General features: G+C 44.2%; 1 long non-coding RNA gene across 1 annotated transcript; it reads right to left on the reverse strand.

Moving 5' to 3' along the window:
* Positions 1–1,719: 1,719 nt before the first annotated feature.
* LOC117068691 lies at positions 1,720–18,368 on the reverse strand. Its single transcript, XR_004431207.1, has 3 exons — positions 18,315–18,368; positions 15,687–15,771; positions 1,720–2,956 (listed from the first exon to the last, which is right to left on the reverse strand). It is a non-coding gene; the product is annotated as an uncharacterized LOC117068691 (long non-coding RNA).
* Positions 18,369–19,102: the final 734 nt, after the last annotated feature.

The raw sequence follows: 19,102 nt of genomic DNA on the forward strand, positions 1-19,102 counted from the left end.
AAGAGATCGAAACCAGCCTGGCCAACATGGTGAAACCCCGTCTTTACTAAAAATACAAAAATTAGCCAGGCGTGGTGGTGGGTGCCTGTAAATCCCAGCTACTGGGGAGGCTGAGGCAGGAGAATCGCTTGAAACTGGGAGGCGGAGGTTGCAGTGTGCCAGGATCGCACCACTGCACTCCAGCCTGGGCAAAAGAGCAAAACTCCATCTCAAAAAAAAAAAAAGAAAGAAAAAAGAATGACTACTCTGAAGCACTATAGCTTTCAGGAGGTTTGTGATCCATTTCTCCATTTCCCTTATTCCCAAGTTTCTCAAGTTTGGTCAGCACCTTAGACCACAGCAACACCCATGACTTTGGTCAGTGTGACATGCAGTAGAACCAACCCTGGATTTGAAGTCAGATCTAGGCTCCAGTTAATTACAACTCTGTCACTCATCTATAACCTGTGTATGTGACCCTCTCCTCTGGGGCTAGCATCCTTGTCTATAAATAATGAGGTGTTTGAACAAATGGATCTTTGAGATCATTTTCGGTCGAGCTTTCTATGATTCTAGGATTGGCTATCTCCTATTTGCTGAAAAAGGCACATGGAAGTGGTAGCTCAGTCTGTTGAGCTGGAGTGCAGCCAGGCTTGGTCTCCTTTGGTCCCACATCCATCCCTGAAAACATCCCCCAAGTAAGTGTCTCAAAATGCCATCCATTGATAGAATTAAATCCCTGACAACCCAGAGAGATTGAGGTGATATAGCCTAGAGGCTAAAAGTATGGGCTTTATATTTGGGCAGACCTGAGTTGGAGTACTAGCTTCATCACCTGTTAGGATATGACCCTGCCAGTTTTTCTCTGAGCCTCAGTTATCTCATTTGTATAATAGGAATAGTATTAGTACCTACTTAATAGGATTGTGAGGATTTGGTGAGCTATTGCATGTAAAGTGCCTGGCATAGTGTCTGGCAGAAGAGACACTCAGTAAATATTAGGATGTTTTTATTTTTTATTTATTTATTTATTTTTTGAGATGGAGTTTCATTCTTGTCGCCCAGGCTGGAGTGCAATGGTGTGATCTCAGCTCGCTGCAACCTCTGCCTTCTGGGTTCAAGCGATTCTCCTGCCTCAGCTTCCGGAGTAGCTGGGATTACAGACGCCTGCCACTGCACCCAGCTAATTTTTATATTTTTAGTAGAGACAGGGTTTCACCATGTTGGCCAGGCTGGTCTTGAACTCCTGATCTCAGGTGATCCACCCACCTCAGCCTCCCAAAGTGTTGGGATTACAGGCGTGAGCCACCGCACCCCGCCTAGGATGTTTTTAGAAACTCTTCTTGGGGCTTCCAGATGGAAGGGAAAGGAGATGACAGTAAGCTGAGACCTGGATAACAACACACGAGCACTGTATTCGTTTCCTGTGATTCTTCCAACAAATTACCACAAACCAAGTGGCTTAAAGCAACAGAAATTTATTCTCTTGCACTTTGGGAGGTCAGGAGCCTGAAATCAATTTCACTGGGCTAAAATTAAGGTCTTGACAGGGCCACACCCACTCCAAAGTCTCTAGGGGAGAATCCGTCCCTTGCCTCTTTAGATTCTCCTGAATGCTCGCATTCCTTGGCTTATGGTTGTATCACTCCAGTATCTGCCCCTGTCTTCATATATCCTTCTCTGTGGATGTGTCACATCTCCTTCTGCTTTTCTCTTATAAGGACATTTATAATTGCATTTAGCACCCCCCCATCCCCCCCAGCCCCAGATAATACAGGATAAAACTCCCATTCCAAGATTTTTAACTTAATCACGTCTGGAAAAAAAAAAAGAAAGAAACACCTCTTTTCCAAATAGAGAAACATTTACAGTTTCCAGAGATTAGGACCTGGACTTTAGGGGGCTATTTCCAGTCTAGCAGAGGGACTAAATATTTTTCAGACCTGGGCCTTGCCCTGTTATGAAACTCACCTTCTCCATATTATAAATCCTATAGCTTATTTTTTTATCTCCCATTCAAAATTCTAGTGTAGATAAAACTTTTGCAGGAAGGGTGGGTTCAGGTTGCCTGGATTTGGTAACGATAGGTCTCTCTTTATGAGCAAGACTGAAACACTCACGATTTTCCTTTATATTATTTTTCTAGCTTGATGTCATTTTCCACACTGTCACTGAACAAATAAAACCATGACAGGTTTTCACAATTCATGTGACTAATTTCATAGTTCTCTAATGAGAATAAAAAATTTGTTTTACCCTCTGGAAAGTGTCAGAACTCTTCTTTCTCTCACTCTGTGTTTATAATATTGGATTCTAGAAGGTTATGACCCACCAGTGAAATGTCACACTTGAGCCTTTACTTGTGAAGAGACTCAGAGTAAGTTGCCTACCTCTCTGAGCCTCAATTTCCTATTGTAAAATACAGAAATTGATGATGCCATAAAGGAATTCTGGGAATTAAATGAGAAAGTGAAAATTCTCAGCACAATGACTGGTATATATTAAGTTCTTGATACATATTAATTCTCTTCCCTGCCTCCCCAACTCTTCCTTTTTTTAAAGGCAGAGCAGTTGGTTCCATTTACTGAGCATCTGCCCCTAGTCATCCAAGGCTTTATAGGCAATAGTTCCTACCCTCAAAAGTCTGAGGCACAGTGCTGAGCATATAACTAAGATTCCAAAATAATCAAGTCATAGGCCTTTCCCTTGAAGTGCTTGCAATTTTGTTAGAAGGGGAAGATGTCAATTGGAGAATACTTGGAATCATAGGGTGTTCAAGTCTTCCCTGTGGGTGAATAGAGTTTGGAGGGAGCTCAGATGACATCAGTATCTGAGGCCAATGTCCTTGGACTCTGTGTTCAGTGGAACAAGACTTTGACTGGTCGTCAGAAACTCTTGGTCTTGTTACTTGTTTATCCACTATCTCTGTGTGATCTTGGGCAAGTCATTTTCCCTTTTGGGGACTCAGTTTCCATATCTGGAAGATGAAAGAGTGACTATCAGCACAAGGAAAATATTAACATATCCATACAGAGTTATTGCAAAAAATCAGAAAACAGAATTCAACACACATCAACTGCAGAAATTTCCCCCCAAGAAACATCCATGAAGCAGAATAAAACAGTGCGACAGCATTCCAAACGGAATTTGACTATTTGCCAACAAAATAAGAAAGGAGGGGGATAGGGAGGGGGACAAGAAGACGGAGAAGGAGAAAATTGTCACATGTATTGATAATAGCTAAGATTTACATAGCAATTAATATGTTCTTTGTACTTTACATCCATCAACCATTAATCCTTACCACAACCCTCTGAGAAAGTGTCATTATCACCATTTTATAAACCAAAAACCTGAAGCACAGATTCTAAGAACTGAAAAGAGATTTAGCAACTTAATCAATGTCTCATACCGAGTAAGTAGAAGAGTCAAGGTTTGGATCCAAACAGCCTATACTCTAACGCATTAATGAAAATAATGACAAATATATAAATAAAAGGCCAATATAGAATTTTTTTTTTTTTTTTTTTTTTGAGACGGAGTCTCGCTCTGTCACCCGGGCTGGAGTGCAGTGGCCGGATCTCAGCTCACTGCAAACTCCGCCTCCGGGGTTTACGCCATTCTCCTGCCTCAGCCTCCCGAATAGCTGGGACTACAGGCGCCCGCTACCTCGCCCGGCTAGTTTTTTGTATTTTTTAGTAGAGACGGGGTTTCACCGTGTTAGCCAGGATGGTCTCGATCTCCTGACCTCGTGATCCGCCCGTCTCAGCCTCCCAAAGTGCTGGGATTACAGGCTTGAGCCACCGCGCCCGGCCCAATATAGAATTTAACAATGGAGATCTGGTGAACTGCTACAGTGTCCTCTAGCTTCAGCTTCATGTGGTTTTAGGGTCAACATTTCCTTCCCTTTTGCTGGAAAATTAGAGGGAAAAGCTCAATTCCCTGAAGTTGGAAGCCAAGGCATTTTAGATCCCCTTTGGCCAAGTACACTTGACCTCTTTTAGCAGGCGAGAATCCTTTTTCCAGCATCTGAAGGTCATTTGGTTCTCCCAACTCCCAAAGCCGGGGTTGCATACTACATACTTTTGACTTGCCAAAAAATAAGTTTATCCCTGGGAAATTTCCCATCTGTTGCTTTGTAGAAATGCTTGAACTTTTGTGTGCAGCATGTCCAAATATTTAGATCAATGACTCCCTGGTTAGAGTCCCAAACCTCGCTATTTTTTTTTTTTTTTTTTTTTTTTGAGATGAGAGTTTTGCTTTTGTCACCCAGGCTAGAGTGCAGTGGCGTGATCTCAGCTCACCGCAACCTCTGCCTCCCGGGTTCAAGCGATTCTCCTGCCTCAGCCTCCTGAGTAGCTGGGATTACAGGCATGCGTCACCATACCCAGCTAATTTTTATATTTTTGGTAGACAGGGTTTCACTATGTTGGCCAGCCTGGTCTCAAACTCCTGACCTCAGGTGATCCGCCCGCCTCGGCCTCCCAAAGTGTTGAGATGACAGGCACGAGCCACCGTGCCTGGCCTTACGCTTTTATCCTCATTTTATTTTTATTCTTTTTGAGATAGGGTCTCACTCGGTCACCTAGGCATGATCACCACTCACTTCAGCTTCGACCTCCCAGGCTCAAGTGATCTTTCCACCTCAGCCTCCCAATCAGCTGGGACCACAGATACGTGACACTATGCCCAGCTACTTTTTAATTTTTTGTAGAGACAAAGTCTCGCTGTATTGCCCAAGTCAGTCTTGAACTCCTGGGCTCAAGCAATCCTACCGCCTTAGTCTCCCAAAGTGTAGAGATTACAGGCATGAGCCACCACATCTGGCCTCAGACCACGTTTTTATTATGCTTATGTTCGAAGTGAACTCAGACCTGTAGCTAAATCTGCCACGGAATTGTGCACTTCAAAATGGTTAAGATGGTAAGTTGTGTCACGTGTATTTTGTCACAATTTCTTAAAAATTAAAAAGTGAGCCTGGGCACAGTGGCTCAAGCCTGTAATTCCAACACTTTGGGAGGCTGAGGTGGGCAGATTGCTTGAGCCCAGGAATTTGAGACCAGCTTGGGCAACATGGCAAAACCCTGTCACTACAAAAAAAAGAAAAAAAAAAAAAATTAGCAGGGTGTGTGGTGGCATGTGTCGCTAATCAAAGCTACTCAGCCTAAATGGAATGGAATAAATGGAATGTGAGCCAACAATTATTATTATTATTTTATTATTATTATTATTATGTCTACTGCCCTTTTGAAATACCCAATTCTGGCAGAGTGCAGTGGTTCATGCCTGTAATCCCAGCACTTTGGGAGGCCGAGGTGGGCAGATCACCTGAGATCAGGAATTCGAGAGCAGCCTGGCCAACAAACCCCATCTCTTCTAAAAATACAAAAATTAGCTGGGTGTATTGGCGAGCGCCTGTAATCCCAGCTACTCGGGAGGCTGAGGCATGAGAATTGCTAGAACCTGGGAGGTGGAGGTTGCAGTGAGCCGAGATCATCCCACTGCACTCCAGCCAGGGCGACAGAGAAAGACTATGTCTCAAAAAAAAAAAAGAAAAGAAAAGAAAAAGAAATACCCAATTCTGTCACAGAAAATATATTCTTATTTGCTGGCGGGGAAAAGGGTGGTTAGTAGATGGGAAAAGGGTGCTTTCTTTGCTGATATCCAAAGCGGACACTTTCTCTGCCTATTTGATGATACAAAACTAGCCCTACCACACCAGGCTAAGGGAGAGAAGAGGATCTGTGTCCCACAGAATTCCCCCTATTAGCCTACCTGCCCCATAGCCCCTAACTCTGCTGCTAATCAATTGTGCCAGGTCAGGAAGAAGGAAACTGAGGGAAAGAAGAAGCCTAATAGATTGAAAATCCTTCAGCAAACATTTATTGAGAGCCTTATAATGGTTAGTGTCTACTGAATTAAACTTACTAGTGTTAAGAAACATTATCTGAAACATGTTACTAAGGTAAAAAGATGATTGTGTGACTTTTTGCTGTCATGATAAAGCATTGACTAGCAAGTCTACTTGTCATCTATCCCTGAAGAGAAACGTGACACTATTTACATAATTAATTAGGGCCCAGACATTGTACAATTCTATAAAGTAATAAGATGTAACACTTTCATTTCCTGTGTGGTAGAGAAGATAATCCCAAAGGTTATGATATTATTACTCTGTGGGACATTAACCCATTTAGTATGTAATTTAGCAATCTTACTTCAATATTTTTCTTTTCCATTGACCATAAAAACTCCAGTTCTTTTTTCTTTCTTTTGAGACAGGGTCTCACATTGTTGCCCAGGCTGGAGTGCAGTGGTTCGAACATGGCTCATTACAGTCTTGACCTCCCACATCCCAGGCTCAAGTGATCTTGCCTCAGTCCCTCAAGCTGGGACTACAGGCATGTGCCACCATGCCCAGCTAATTTTTGTATCTTTTCGTATAGACAGGGTTTTGCCATGTTGCACAGGCTGGTCTGGAACTCCTGGCTAAGCGATCCACCCACCTTGGCCTCCCAAAGTGCTGGGATTACAGGTGTAATCCCACTGTGCCCAGCCCAACTCTAGTTCTTATATTCTATTTTGAACTGGCTTTGTCATCCTGCTAGTCCCCTCATTAATGAGTTAAATGAAACTCTGACCCATGCTCACTGTCTATTTCAATGAGAATTATGGGGTTCTTTTTGTTTTTGTTTTTGGGTTTTTTTGAGACAGAGTCTCACTCTGTTGCCCAGGCTGGAGTACAGTGGTGTGATCTTGGCTTACTGCCTCCTGGGTTCAAATGATTCTTTTGCCTCAGCCTCCCAAGTAGCTGGGAATACAGGCACCCGCCACCACTCCCAGCTAATTTTTGTATTTTTAGTAGAGATGGGATTTCATCATGTTGGCCAGACTGGTCTCGAACTCCTGACCTCAAGTGATCCACCCACTTCAGCCTCCCAAAGTGCTGGGATTTACAGGAGTGAGCCACTGTGCCTGGCCAATAATTACATTTTTAACATGCTGATAATTATCCCTGACATTAAGTGTCAGACCCTGGATTAAGTAATTTATAGATCCATGAAACTCCTTTGAGATAGTTTTTTTTGTCCCCATTTTCCAGATAAGAAAGTGAAGGCACAAAAAGACAAAAGAATTTTGTCAGTGCCAGTTTTGTGCCAGGAGCTTTACCAAGTTACAGTTTTTTCTCCTTCCCTGGGAGTCCTGTTTATCTATTCATTTATTTAAAAAAAAAAAATCTATTGAGCACTTATGATGTGCCAAATACTCTGCTAAGCTGGTAATATAGAACTGTAAAACACATTCTCTGCCCTCTTACGGCTTTTGGTGTGGAAGACAGACGCATAAATAGACAATTATCATTTAAAGAAGTAAAGGAGGAAAACTCTCCAAACCTATTCTGGTTTGGGGGCTGCCTGCAAAAAAAATTAAGTAATTAATTAATTAAACATTTTTTTAAAAATAAAAAGAACTAAGGGAAAGAGAGGGCTCCAGTAGAACAGAGGCAACATCTAACCCTGGCTTGTGGACATGAAGTCAGGGAAGGCTTCCTGTAGTAGGTGACACCTGAGTATTCTAATAGGAATTAATAGGGCTGAAGAAGGTGGTGGGAAGAACCTCAATTCAAAATTTTGATTCTTTTGTGTATTATGAAAGGCTGTTCTTCTGACTCCTGCTTACCTCCCCATTTCACTTCTTCCTTCCTATCACCTACTCCCATTTGGCCATACTTAAGTATTACTGCTTTCTCAAGTACTTTCTCCTTTCCTATTATATTCTTTTGTACCTTCTTCACCCTGTACTTGAAACAACTTTTTCCTCATCCCCACTTGCCACTTACGCATTATCGGGGTTTTTTGTTGTTGTTGTTTTTGTTTGTTTGTTTGTTTGTTTTTGAGACAGGGTCTTGCTCTGTCACCCAGGATGGTGTGCAGTGGTGCGCTGCAGTCTCAGCCTCCTGGGCTCAAGTGATCCTCCCACCTCAGCCTCCCGAGTTGCTGGGACTACAGGCACGCATCACCATGCCTGGCTAATTTTTGTATTTTTTGCAGAGCCCAGAGGGAACTCCTGAGCTCAAGCAATCCTCCTGCCTCAGCCTCCCAAAGTGCTGGGATTACAGGTGTGAGCCACTGTACCCAGCCTGAAAAGCATTCCTTTTTAAACCAGGAAAATGGCAAGAATATTCTCTTATATTCTCTATCACTTTTTTTTTTTTTGGAGACAGAGTGTTGCTCTGTTGCCCAGGCTGGAGTGCAGTGGCACGATCTCGGCTCACTGTAGCCTCGGCCTCTTGGGTTCAAACGATTCTCCTGCCTCAGCCTCCCAAGTAGCTGGGATTATAGGCATTCACCACCGACCCGGCTAATTTTTGTATTTTTAGTACAGATAGGGTTTCACCATACTGGCCAGGCTGGTTTCAAACTCCTGGCTTCAAGTGATCCACCCACCTTAGACTGCCAAAATGGTGGGATTTCAGGCATGAGCCACTGTGCCTGGCCTTTTATTACTATCTCTGTTAAACATTGTACTAGAGGTTATAGCCAGAACAATAAGTTAAAAAGAAACAAACATTATAAAAATTTAAAAAGAATAAATAATCTGCATTATCTATTGGTGCTATGATTATGCACGTAGAACATCTAAAAGAGTCTAAAAATAATTATTATAACAAACAAAAGAGTTTATTAAGATTGCTAGACACAAAACTAATGCAACAAAATCATCAGTACTTCCATATGCTGAGAATAAGCAGTTAGACCATGAGATTTTAAAAATATATTCAGAGAGAAAATCATAAAACTCTGAGAGATATCAAAGAAGATGTAAACAAAATACACACCCTATCATGCACTGGATGATTCAATATTGTGAAGATATCAATTCTTCCCAGTCATTTACATGCTAAATGCAATACCAACCAAAATTTCATCAACTTGATAAAAAAGATTCCAAAATTTAGGTGTAGATGTTCAAATATTCAAAAATAGCCAAGACACTCTTGAAGAACAAAGAGGGAAGACTTGATCTACAAGAAATAAAGACATTATGAAATAATATTAATTGAGGGCCGGGCACTGTGACTCACGCCTGTAATCCCAGCACTTTGGGAGGCCGAGGCGGGTGGATCACCTGAGGTCAGGAGTTCGCGACCAGCCTGATCAACATGGAGAAACCCTGCCTCTACTAAAAACACAAAATTAGCCGGGCGTGGTGGCGCATGCCTGTAATCCCAGCTACTTGGGAGGCTGAGGCAGGAGAATCACTTGAACCTGGGAGGCGGAGGTTGTGATGAGCTGAGATCGCGCCATTGCACTCCAGCCTGGGCAACAAGAGTGAAACTCCATCTCAAAAAAAAAAAAAAAAATTAAAAAAAAAAGAAATAATACTAATTGAGATAATGAGCATTGGTGCAGGGTGAGACAACTGGGCCACTGAAACAGAATAGACATATTTACTACAAGTCAGAGATGTCACTGCAGACAAGGAAAGGCCAACTTTTGATAACCGGTTCTGGGACAGTGGATATCCATTAAAAGAAACTAATCTTGGCCGGGCGTAGTGGCTCAAGCCTGTAATCCCAGCACTTTGGGAGGCCGAGACGGGCGGATCACGAGGTCAGGAGATCGAGACCATCCTGGCTAACCCGGTGAAACCCCGTCTCTACTGAAAAAAATACAAAAAACTAGCCAGGCAAGGTGGCGGGCGCCTGTAGTCCCAGCTACTCGGGAGGCTGAGGCAGGAGAATGGCGTGAACCCAGGAGGCAGAGCTTGCAGTGAGCTGAGATTCGGCCACTGCACTCCAGCCTGGGCGACAGAGCAAGACTCCATCTCAAAAAAAAAAAAGAAACTAATCTTGACCTCTACTTCATACCATACCTCAAGGTGAAAGACAAAACTAAAAAGCTTTGAACATAAACAGAATATCTTCATGACCTTGGGGGTAGGAAAGGGTTGCTTAAATAAGGCACAAAAAGTACAAACCGTAAAAGAATAAGTTAATAAATATAACCACCTTAAAATTAGGAACTTTTGTTTATCTAAAGACATGATAAAGAAAGTGCAAAGGGGCTGGGTGTGGTAGCTCATGCCTGTAATCCCAGCACTTTGGAAGGCTAAGGTGGGAGGATCACTTGAGCCCAGAAGTTTGAGACCAGCCTGGGCATCATAGCAAGACCTCATCTCTACAAAAATAAGCTTTTCTAAAAAAAAAAAAAAAACCTGCAAGGGTAAAACCACCTACTCAAGCCTCAGCCATGGTGGACACCCTACGACACCTAGGTGGTATAGTCTACTACACCCCTAGGTTCCTTGGTATAGCCTATTTCTCCTAGGCTACAAACCTGTAGAGCATGTTACTATACTGAATACTTTAAGCAATTGTAACACAACGGAAGTATTTGTGTATCTTAAGAAATCTAGGATTTGCTGGGAAGATGGCCGAATAGGAACAGCTCCGATCTGCAGCTCCCAGCGAGACTGATGCAGAAGGTGTGTGATTTCTGCATTTCCAACTGAGGTACCCCGTTTATCTCATTGGGACTGGTTGGGCAGTGGGTGCAGCCCACGGAGGGCAAGCTGAAGCAGGGTAGGGCATCACCTCACCCAGGAAGTACAAGGGGTCAGGGGATATCCCCCACTAGTCAAGGGAAGCTGTGAGGGACTGTACCCTGAGGAACAGTGCACTCAAGCCCAGATATTGCGCTTTTCCCAAGGTCTTCACAACCTGTAGACCAGGAGATTCCCTCCGGTGCCTATGCCACCAGGGCACTGGGTTTCAAGCACAAAACTGGGCAGCCATTTGGGCAGACACCGAGTTAGCTGCTGCAGGAGTTTTTTTGTTTGTTTGTTTGTTTTTTCATACCCCAGTGGCACCTGGAACACCAGCGAGACAGAATCGTTCACTCTGCAGGCTGGGAGTGATGGCTCACGCCTGTAATCCCAGCACTTTGGGAGGCCGAGGTGGGCAGATCACAAGGTCAGGAGATCGAGACCAGCCTGACCAACATGGTGAAACCCTGTCTCTACTAAAAATGTAAAAATTAGCCGGGCATGGAGACGCGCACGTGTAATCCCAGCTATTCGGGAGGCTGGGTCAGGAGAATCGCTTGAACCCGGGAGGCAGAGGTTGCAGTGAGCAGAGATGGCGCCACTGCACTGCAGCCTAGGCCACAGGGCGAGAGTCTGTCTCAAAAAAAAAAAAAAAAAAAAAAACAGAATCGTTCACTCCCCTGGAAAGGAGGCTGAAGCCAGGGAGCCAAGTGGTCTGGCTCGGTGGGTCCCACCCCCACAGAGCTCAGCAAGCTAAGATCCACTGGCTTGAAATTCTCACTGCCAGCACAGCAGTCTGAGGTCGACCTGGGACGCTTGAGCTTGGTAGTGGGAGGGGTGTCTGCCATTGCTGAGGCTTGAGTAGGTAGGTGGTTTTACCCTCACAGTGTAAACAAAGCCGCAGGGAAGTTCAAACTGGGTGGAGCCCACCGCAGCTCAGCAAGGCTGCTATGGCCAGACTGCCTATCTAGATTCCGCTCCTCTGAGCAGGGCATCTCTTTAAAAAAAGGCAGCAGCCCCAGTCAGAAACTTATAGATAAAACCCCTGGCCTCCACAGTGGCTCACGCCTGTAATCCCAGCACTTTGGGAGGCCGAGACGGGTGGAGCATTTGAAGTCAGGAGCTCGAGACTAGCCTGACTAACATGGTGAAACCCCATCTCTACTAAAATACAAAGAAAATTAGCCAGGCGTGGTGACAGATGCCTGTAATCCCAGCTACTCGGGAGGCTGAGGGAGGAGAATTGCTTGAACCCAGGAGGTGGAGGTTGCAGTGAGCCGAGATTGTGCCATTGCACTCTAGCCTGGGTGACAGAGTGCAATGTCTCAAAAAAAAAAAAAAAATCTCCCTGGGACAGAGCACCTGGGGGAAAGGGTGGCTTGGGCACGGCTTCAGCAGACTTAAACATCCCTCCCTGATGGCTCTGAAGAGAACTCCCAGGACAACATTTGAGCTCTGATAAGGGTCAGACTGCCTCCTCAAGTGGGTCCCTGACACCTATGTATCCTGACTGGGAGACACCTCCCATAGGGGCCAACAGACACCTCATACAGGAGAGCTCTTGCTGGCATCTGATGGATGCCCCTCTGGGACGAAGCTTGTTCCAGAGGAAGGAACAGGCAGCAGTCTTTGCTGTTCTGCAGCCTCCAGGGGTGATACCCAGGAAAACAGGCTCTGGAGTGGACCTCCAGCAAACTCCAGGAGACTTGGAGTAGAGGGGCCTGACAGTTAGAAGGAAAACTAACAAACAGAAAGGGATAACATCAACATCAACATCAACAAAAAGACGTCCACTCAGAGACCCCATCCGAAGGTCACCAACATCAGAGACCAAAGGTAGAGAAACTAACGCAAAAAGGCTGAAAAATTCCAAAAACCAGAATGCCTCTTCTCCTCTAAAGGATCACAACTCCTCGCCAGCAAGGGAACAAAACTGGACAGAGAATGAGTTTGACGAATTGACAGAAGTAGGCTTCAAACTCCTCCGAGCTAAAGGAGCATGTTCTAACCCAAGCAAGGAAGCTAAGAACCTTGAAAAAAGGTTAGATGAATTGCTGACTAGAATAATCAGTTTAGAGAAGAACATAAATGACCTGATGGAGCTGAAAAACACAGCACAAGAACTTCGTGAAGCATATGCAAGTATCAATAGCTGAACTGATCAAGAAGAAGAAAGGATAACAGAGATTGAAGATCAACTTAATGAAATAAAGAGAGAAGACAAGATTAGAGAAAAAAGAATGAAAAGAAACAAACAAAGCCTCCAAGAAATATGGGACTATGGCCGGGCGCGGTGGCTCAAGCCTGTAATCCCAGCACTTTGGGAGGCCGAGACGGGCGGATCACGAGGTCAGGAGATCGAGACCATCCTGGCTAACACGGTGAAACCCCATCTCTACTAAAAAATACAAAAAACTAGCTGGGCAAGGTGGCGGTCACCTGTAGTCCCAGCTACTTGGGAGGCTGAGGCAGGAGAATGGCGTGAACCCAGGAGGTGGAGCTTGCAGTGAGCTGAGATTCGGCCACTGCACTCCAGCCTGGGCGACAGAGCAAGACTCCATCTCAAAAAAAAAAAAAAGAAAAAAGAAATATGGGACTATGTGAAAAGACCAAATCTACGTTTGATTGGTGTACCTGAAAGTAACAGGGAGAATGGAATCAAGTTGGAAAACACTCTTCAGGATATTATCCAGGAGAACGTCCCCAACCTAGCAAGACAGGCCAACATTCAAATTCAGGAAATACAGAGCACACCACAAAATCAATGTGCAAAAATCACAAGCATTCCTATACAGACAAACAGAGCCAAATCATGAGTGAACTCCCCTTCACAATTGCTACAAAGAGAACAAAATGCGTAGGAATACAACTTACAAGGGATGTGAGGGACCTCTTCAAGGAGAACTACAAACCACTGCTCAAGAAAATAAGAGAGAACAAAAATAAATGGAAAAACATTCCATGCTCATGGATAGGAAGAATCAATATAGTGAAAATGGCCATACTGCCCAAAGTAATTTATAGATTCAATGCTATTCCCATCAAGCTACCATTGACTTCCTTCACAGAATTGGAAAAAACTACTTTAAATTTCCTATGGAACCCAAAAAGAGCCCGCATAGCCAAGACCTTCCTAAGCCAAAAGAACAAAGCTGGAGGCATCACGCTACCTGACTTCAAACTATACTACAAGGCTACAGTGACCAAAACAGCATGGTACTGGTACCAAAACAGAGATATGGACCAAATGGAACAGAACAGAGCCCTCAGAAATAATACCACACATCTACAACCATCTGATCTTTGACAAACCTGAAAAAATAAGAAATGGGGAAAGCATTCCCTATTTAATAAACGGTGCTGGGAAAACTGGCTAGCCATATGTAGAAAGCTGAAACTGGATCCCTTCCTTACACCTTATACAAAAATTAACTCAAGATGGATTAAAGGCTTAAATGTTGGACCTAAAACTATAAAATCCCTAGATGAAAACTTAGCAATACCATTCAGGACATAGGCACGGGCAAGGACTTCATGTCTAAAACACCAAAAGCAATGGCAACAAAAGCCAAAATTGACAAATGGGATCTAATTAAACTAAAGAGCTTCGGCACAACAAAAGAATCTATCATCAGAGTGAACAGGCAACCTACAGAATGGGAGAAAATTTTTGCAATCTATCCACCCGACAAAGGGCTAATATCCAGAATCTACAAAGAACTTAAACAAATTACAAGAAAAAAACAACGAGAACACATGGACACAGTGAGGGGAACATCACACACTGGGGTCTGTCAGGGGGTGGGGGTCTAGGGGAGGGATAGCATTAGGAGAAATACTTAATGTAGATGACGGGTTGATGGGTGCGGCAAACCACCATGACAAGTGTATACCTGCATAACAAACCTGCACGTTCTGCATATGTACCCCAGAACTTAAAGTATAATAAAAATTTAAAAAAGAAATCTAAACATAGAAAAGGTGCAGTAAAAATATGGTATAGTCGATTTTAAAAGGTATACCTGTAGAGTGTCTACTTCATGAATGGAGCTTGAAGGACTTGATGTTGCTCTGAGTGGGTCAGTGAGTGAGTGGTAAGCAAATGTGATGGCCTAAGACATTACTGTACACTACTGTGGACTTTATCAATACTGTTCACTTAGGCTGCACTAAATTTATGCAAAAACATTTTTCTTTCTTCAATAATAAATTAACCTTAGCTTACTGCTAAAAAAAAAGAAAGTGAAAAGGTAATATTTATGTGTTCTGTGTTCAGGAAACCAGGAGGAATGGATTTGGCTGAAACTGGAATACATGGGTAGATAAGGCTAGAGAGATAGGCAGGAGCCAAGCCAACAATACCAGGCTACCACCAATTGCTGGGGTAGGCAAGAGCAGGCATCATCCTGGGTGTTTGGAGCTTCTTTTCATGTTCCCTAAGTTGGAGTGTGTTGGGGGGAATGATACAGGGGGAAATTCTGATTAAGACTTAACATCTATTCCTTTGCCTTCTTTTCAAGAAGTCATACTTGGCCGGGCGCGGTGACTCAAGCCTGTAATCCCAGCACTTTGGGAGGCCGAGGCGGGCGGATCACGAGGTCAGGAGATCGAGACCATCCTGGCGAACACTGTGAAACCCCGTCTCTACTAAAAAAAAAAAAAAAAAAAAAAAAAAAAAAGGCCGGGCGCGGTGGCTCAACCCTGTAATCCCAGCACTTTGGGAGGCCGAGACGGGCGGATCACGAGGTCAGGAGATCGAGACCATCCTGACTAACACAGTGAAACCCCGTCTCTACTAAAAAATACAAAAAAACTAGCCGGGCGAGGTGGCGGGCGCCTGTAGTCCCAGCTACTCGGGAGGCTGAGGCAGGAGAATGGCGTGAACCCGGGAGGCGGAGCTTGCAGTGAGCTGAGATCCGGCCACTGCACTCCAGCCCCGGCGACAGAGCAAGACTCCGTCTCAAAAAAAAAAAAAAAGAAGTCATACTTAATGTCCATCCCTCCTGGACAGGGTCTGTTCTGTTTGCTGCTAAGCTCCTTTCTTATCTCTCTCACCTACTGAACATGTACTGTGTTCTGGGAGCTTTGAATGCATCATCTTGTTTATCCTCATGAGATGGTCTAATAATGAAGAAAGCATGTTTTGGCATTCAACTCACCTGGGTTTGAGTCCCAGCTCTGCCTTTTACCAGCTGGATGTCTTTGAGCAGCTCAGTTCACTGTTCTGTGCTTCTGTGTCCTCATCTGCAAAATGGGAATGATGGCTATTTCTTCAGACTGCCTTCCCTCCCTTTTTTTCTCTCCCTCCCTCCCTTCCTTCCTTTTCTTCCTTCCTTCCTTCCTTCCTTCCTTCCTTCCTTTTCTTCCTTCCTTCCTTCCTTTTCTTCCTTCCTTCCTTTTCTTCCTTCCTTCCTTCCTTCCTTTTCTTCCTTCCTTCCTTTTCTTCCTTCCTTCCTTCCTCTCTCTCTCTCTCTGTCTGTCTGTCAACAGGGTCTTGCTATATTACCCAGGCTTGTCTCAAACTCCTGGACTCAGGCAATCCTCCCAGCTTGGCCTCCCAAAGTGCTAGGATTACAGGCCTGAGCACCTGGCCCAGACTTTCTTCAGACTTTTCACAGGGTACTAGTGAGAAAAAAATACATGGACTCTGCTTACTTAATACTGTGCCTGGCACATTACAAGCTCTTCGCACACGTTATTGCTATTATTCCACATCCTAAGGGGGAAGTGCCTTTGAAGGGTCCACACTCTTTTGTTACCCAAATTAGGCCAGGTTGCTTAAACTGCCATTCTCCAGTAGCTAAAAACAGGGGTGGGAGAGCCTGGTCCTCTGAAGTCCAGCTGGGCACACGGCCAGTCCCTGGCCCATCCCTGCTCCTGCTGCCCTGGCAAGGCCTCCCTTACCCACTGGGGCTGCACCAGCACTGGCCCCAGCTCAGCTTCCTGTCTCCCTTATCTTCCTCCAGCATGTGCTCTCTGGAGTAGGAAACACTACCGCTTGCTTCCTTCATTTCCCTTTGCTCAACAGGACCCTCATTCTTTAGGTCTCAGTCAAATCCCAGCTGCTGGCCTGGTGCCCACTCTGTGATTTTCTACACCTCAGCACCCAGCCCAGATGCAGTGTAGGCCCTGGCTCCAACAGCACCAACAGCAGCATTTCTCTTTTCTTCCCCACCCCCATCCCTGCGTTTAGAATGAGAAAATGCTCAAGTTGCCCCTCTCCCAACACTGTTTTTATTTTCTCTGTTCCCTGGGGCTCCATACTTCCATCTTCTTTTTTTTTTTTTTTTTTTGAGACAGAGTCTTGCTCCGTTGCTCAGGATGGAGTGCAGTGGCAGGATCTTGGCTCACTGTAAGCTCCACCTCCCAGGTTCAAGTGATTCTCCCACCTCAACCTCCTGAGTAGCTGGGATTACAGGTGTGCCACCATGCCCAGCTAATTTTTGTATTTTTAGTAGAGACGGAGTTTTACCATGTTGCCCAGGCTGGTCTCAAACTCCTGGCCTCAGGTGATCCATCCACCTTGGCCTCCCAGAGTGCTGGGATTACAGGCATGCCCAGTCCCATACTTTCTGAGTTCAAATCCTCACTCTGCACTTCTAAGCTGTGTGACCTTGGGCTACTTACTTAACTATTTTTCTGGGCTTTAATTTTTTCTTTCTTTTTTTTTTTTGTACAGAGGAAGCAGAGAAGGTTTCATCAGGTTATCCAGGTTAGTCTCAAACTCCTGGGCTCAAGGGATCCTTCTGCCTGGGCCTCCCAAAATGCTGGGATTACAGGCATAAGCCGCCATGCCCAGTTTTTTTAGTGGTTGTTTTGTTTTGTTTGCGACAGGGTCTCTTTCTGTCACCCAGGCTGGGGTGCAGAGGCACAGACATAGCTCACTGCAGCCTTGACGTTTTGACATCCTGGGCTCAAGCCATACTCCTGCCTCAGCCTCCCGAGTAGATGGGACCACAGGTGTGTACCACCATGCCTGGCTAATTTAAAAAAAATTTTTTTTGTAGAGATGGAGTCTCATATGTTGCCATGCTGGTTACTGATTTACAGGCATGAGCCACTACACCCAGCCAGCTTTAATTTTTTTTTTTTTTTGTCTGTAACATGGAAACAATGAGCATGGTCTGCCCCAGAGAAAGTGATTAAAGGCCTAGCACATAGTATGAATTTTAAGAATGTTTTATAACATATATATTAAACATTCAAGCATGTTGGAGGTATGTGTTCAAAAATGTATTGATGAAGAGTGATCAAAATAATTTTTGAGACACTGTGTGGGGGGTTAAATTCACAAACTTTGGCACCAGAGAGAGAGAAAGTTTCAAATTACAGCTTTTGCTGTGTGACCTTAGGTAAGTCACTTAACCTCTCTGAGCCTCAGTTTCTTTATTAGTAAAATGGTGATGCTAGTGAAACCCATTTTATAGGGCTAACATAAGAATAAAGTAAGATTATTTATGTAAAGAGCTGAACACTGTTCCTGGCCTGAAATAAGTGTTACCTATAATAATGGTATCATTGTCTCACTGTTCAATTTTCAGGGCTCTAGGATATGAGAGGGGTGTTTGGAAAATAGCTATTGCTGCTGCCATTTGTCCATGATGGATCTTAACCTGATTAGAAAGGCCTCGATGTGGCTGGCCCCCTGGGATTACAAATCCTAGCACTTTGGAAGGCCAAGGTGGATGGATTACTTGAGGTCAGGAATTCGAGACCAGCCTGGCCAACATGATGAAACCCTATCACTACTAAAAATGCAAAAATTAGCCAGGCGTAGTGGCACCCACCTGTAAATCCCAGCTACTTGGGAGGCTGAGGCAGGAGAATTGCTTGAATCCAGGAGGCGGAGGTTGCACGCTGCACAGATCATACCGTTGCACTCCTGCCTGGGCAACAGAGCGAGACTCCATCTCAAAAAACAAAAAAGAAAGAGTAAGAAAGAAAAGCAAAGAAAGCCCTTGATGTTATGAGCTCTGTATAAAATAATGTGGGCAAAAGTGGACCCAGACCCTACCCACTTAGATCGAAGGCTCACAGCATTCAATTCCAAATTGGTTCAATCATACACTCTCTCTCTTACCCATCCCAAAGTACCCTTCAAGCCTTCAAGGGAGAAAGAAGTCAAAGCAAAAATATGCACAACCTCGCTAAGAATCAGATCAATGCAAACTAAAACCAAAGAGAAATGCCATTTTACACCCAACCATCTGATCATGCCAAGAGCTGGCAAGGATGTGAAGCGAGGGAATTCTCATACACTGCTGGGAATGTAAATTGGCACAACCTTTTTGTAAAATAGTTTGGCAATATCTAGTAAAACTGAAGATGCATATACCTTATTACTCAGAAATTCCACTCTCAAGTTTGCACCTACAAAAACTCCCACATATGCACAAGGACTCGTGTATGAGAATGTTCATACCAGCACTGTTTGTAATAGCAAAAACTGGAAAAAAACTTAAATGTTCAGCAACAAGAGAATGGATACATAAATAATAATCTATTCCCAAAATTTATTTATTTATTTTTTTTTGAGACAGGGTCTCGCTCTGTTGCCCAGGCTGGAGTGCACTGG

Source organism: Trachypithecus francoisi, unplaced genomic scaffold (assembly GCF_009764315.1).
Source record: "Trachypithecus francoisi isolate TF-2019V2 unplaced genomic scaffold, Tfra_2.0 Lachesis_group21, whole genome shotgun sequence".
Lineage (NCBI taxonomy): Eukaryota > Metazoa > Chordata > Mammalia > Primates > Cercopithecidae > Trachypithecus > Trachypithecus francoisi.